The following is a 4,192-nucleotide window of genomic DNA, read 5'->3' on the forward strand; positions in this document are numbered from 1 at the left end:
ATATATGCATGGACCTTAATATTACTAGTCATCAACCCATGCACCCGCACGGGCTAGCATTACATAATTATTAACAAAATTATATTAACATGCTTAATGCAAGAGGTTAAATTTGAGATATCATAATATTGTACAATGCTAAGTTCTTCAAACAATGATGTACAATTCATGTACTATAGGCTTCACTATTGGTTGGAAAGCATTTCTTTTACAATCAATTATTGTTCCATGAACTAATGTCATTTGTCTAAATTAATATTCCAATCATAATTGGAAGATATACCCCTACGTGAATTGTATGTCACCCACTGAAAGACGTAGAAAATATGTATTACTTTGATCCATGTGGAAGGTACACATCTTCCTTTTTCGAAAGGAGAAGATCATCTATTCGTATGTATCTTTTTTCCTTTTTTCGAAAAGGGAGAAGACACTTGATATTTGTCCATATCATTTTTCCTCTTTTTTTCAAAACGGAGAAGGCACCTGGCATTTTTAAACATGGAATATGTGACGATTGCATTTTTTTAATCATGATTGGATTTGGGTTAATGTCATAAGGCAGTGCCCTCTTTGCTATCCTCGCAAAAAAAGTGTCCACTTTTCTTTATGTGTTGGTTCAATTCTTCAAGTACGTGGTATCTTTTTACAAGCCAGAAGATAGATTTTGACCATCAAATTTCATGCACATCCCTTTTCATTTTTATTAGAAAATGAGAACACACTTGATTATTCGGGAATATCATTATTTCTTTTTTTTTCAAAAGAAGAAGGCACGTATATTTTGGGACTTCCTTTGGCGGGTGTATATTTTGAGACTTTTTGTTGAAGGTGTACATTTTGAGACTTCAATGTGTGTGATGATGCCCTTTTTAAAATCACGATGACTCTTTTACCCTTTTACGTCATGCCCCATTCTAAGGGTGTGTCTCTTTTTTGTATGTCATGCACTTTTTTCTTTACGTGATGTTTTTCTTTTATATTATAAGGCAGTGTCCTCTTTTCTGCACATGTTGGTTCAATTCTTCAAGTACTTGGTGTCTTTTGGTAAGTCAGGACATCTAATAATTAGTCAGGACATCTAATAATTAGTCAGGACATCTAATAATTTTTTTTTGCATGGTAATACGAGTCTCATTCATATCATAAAGAACAAAGTACAAGTCACGTAATAACCGACATGACAAAACTGAAAAGATAGCAGAACATCTGTGAGCTTGACACTAACGCCCGTCAACTGGCTTCGGCACCACCACAGCAGCCACCGAAAAAAAAATAACGGATCACCTCCTCACCCGAGCTCGACGCGGCTCCATCGCTGATATGCAGCTTTGCGGACCTCCAAGGTGGCTCACCAAAAGTGAAGCCATTGCTGTTGAACGGATCAGACCGGGGCAACACCCCGGACACGTCATCGAACTCCAGATCTGACACCCCACCACGACTAAGACGCTGAAGGAGGAAACCATACCTGTCATCCACGAACCACGAACCCAGCACATGTTCCGTCTTCCAGATGTCGTCGATGCAGACCACAATCTGCATCCGCTCCTGGACTACCTCCCAAGCTCCACGCCGACGCTGGAGCAAACGTCGTCGCAACGACGGAGCCCGAGGACACAGGTCCACCACGAGGATGCCGCCGCCGCCACGCCATCCTTGCTTGAATAGACTGATTTCCAGATCCATCCCCAACCATAGGACCGATGGCCTCGTCAGGAAAGGATCCGAAGAATATTTATTCAACGTCGTCATCGTCGCCGCCGAAGCAAAAACGATGAACAACCTAAAAATCTAGACTACGGATGAGTAAAAACGATCCACACGTGTGGATCCGGTGACCCCCCTCACCACCGACGACCGAAGTCGCCGGCGGAGGGGAGCCCCCGGAGAACGGCGTTGGAAGATCGGCCCCTGGCGGCGGCTAGGATTGCAGCCGCCAGGTACGAGAGACATCTAATAATTCTTGACCATCAAATTTGTTCATGTCTTTTTTTCTCTTTTGAGAGAAGGAGAATGCGCGTGATTATTGGTACGTATTATCATTTTTCCTTTTTTTTCTCGGAACGAAGAAGGCATGTATATTTTGGGACCTGGACGTGTGTGATGATGCCTTTTTTTAGTCACGATGACTCTTTTCGTATAGCATGCGGACTTTTTTTCTATGTGATCTTCTTTTTCAAGGTTGTGTGTCTCTTCTATGTATGTGCTGGTTTAATTCTTTATATACGTTAAATCAGCCACTTAAACGCTTAGAGAGGGAGCGCTCTGGCGACAGTCAAGGCGACGCCCATGTGAGGACATGGAGGCGCCACCATTCACGGCATCCGCGGGAGAGCGCTGCGCTGTGTGAGATGGATGGCCACCTCAACAAGGTCTGATACGTCCATTTTGCATCATGTTTTCCTACTGTTATTTATAATGTTTGTATGTATAATAATGTTTTTAGAGTAATTTTAATGTCTTTTCTCTCATAATATGCAAGGTTCGCACAAAGAGGGAGAATACCGGCAGCTGGAATTCTGGACCTGAGAAAGCTACGTCAGGCCACCTATTCTGCACAACTTCAAATGAGCTGAAACTTCACGGGAATTTTTTATGGAATAAATAAGAATTATTAGAGCAAATAACCACTATAGGGGGCCCACCAGGTGGGCACAACCCACCTGAGCGCGCCAGGGAGCACAGGCGCGCCCTGGTGGGTTATGCCCTCCTCGGTCCATCTCCGGCGCTCATCTTCTAGTATATAAGTCATTTTGATCTACAAAAAAAATCAGGAGAGGACTGTTAGGACGGAGCACCGCCGTCTCGAGATGGAGCTTGGGCACGAGCACTTTTGCCCTCCGGCGGGCCGAATTCCGCTGGGGGAACTTCCTTCTCATAGGGGAAAATCATCGTCATCATCATCACCAACAACTCTCTCATCTCGGGGAGGGCAATCTCCATCAACATCTTCAATAGCACCATCTCCTCTCAAACCCTAGTTCATCTCTTGTGTTCAATCTTTGTACCGGAATCTTAGGTTGGTGCTTGTGGGTGACTAGTAGTGTTGATTACATCTTGTAGTTGATTACTATATGGTTTATTTGGTGGAACATTATATGTTCTGATCCATTATGCTATTTAATACCCCTCTGATCATGAGCATGATTATAATTTGTGAGTAGTTATTGTGGTTCTTGAGGTCACGGGAGAAATCTTGTTGCAAGTAATCATGTGAACTTGATATGTGTTCGATATTTTGATGGTATGTATGTTGTGATTCCCTTAGTGGTGCCATGTGAGCGTCGACTACATGACACTTCACCGTACTTGGGCCTAAGGGAATGCATATTGTGGAGTACTTATTAGATTATGGGTTGCGAGAGTGACAGAAGCTTAAACTCTAGTTTATGCACTACTTCGTAAGTGACTGATTTGGATCCAAAAGTTTAATGCTATGGTTAGATTTATTCTTAATACTTTTCTCGTAGTTGCGGATGCTTGCGAGGGGGTTAATCATAAGTAGGAGGTTTATTCAAGTAAGAACAACACCTAAGCACCGGTCCACCCACATACCAAATTATCATTGTAGCGAACACGAATCAAACCAACATGATGAAAGTGACTAGATGAAATTCCCGTATACTCTCAAGAACACTTTGCTATCATGAGAGACTGTTGGCCTGTCCTTTGCCTCAAAAGGATTGGGCTACCTTACTGCACTTTTTTTACTGTTACCTTTACTTGCTTGTTACAAATTATCTTGCTATCAAACTACTCGTTACTTATAATTTCAGTTCTTGCACACATTACCTTGCTGAAAACCGCTTGTCATTTCCTTCTGCTCCTTGTTGGGTTCGATACTCTTACTTTTCGAAAGGACTACGATTGATCCCCTATACTTGTGGGTCATCAAGGACTGGTGCACCTTTAAGTGGAGAGGGAGGGAGCTCCTCAAGTGGGCACAAGACCAGGAGGGTTGTATGCAGCGCTTTTGGGAGATGACGACGGCGATGGTGAGATCTGATTTGGACTCAAAACTATTGAAGAGGGAAGGGGAGTTGAAGACTGGATCGGTGTGGACGCCGGTGATTTCGTCCTTGCCAGATTTCTCGCCTTCGGCGGATCTAGTGAGTAATGGGGGAGGGACGGGGGCAGTTTCCAGTGGTGTCAAGGCTGATTTGCACATGGCATGTCGTGTTGTTTCAAA

Source organism: Triticum dicoccoides, chromosome 3B (genome assembly GCF_002162155.2).
Source record: "Triticum dicoccoides isolate Atlit2015 ecotype Zavitan chromosome 3B, WEW_v2.0, whole genome shotgun sequence".
NCBI lineage: Eukaryota > Viridiplantae > Streptophyta > Magnoliopsida > Poales > Poaceae > Triticum > Triticum dicoccoides.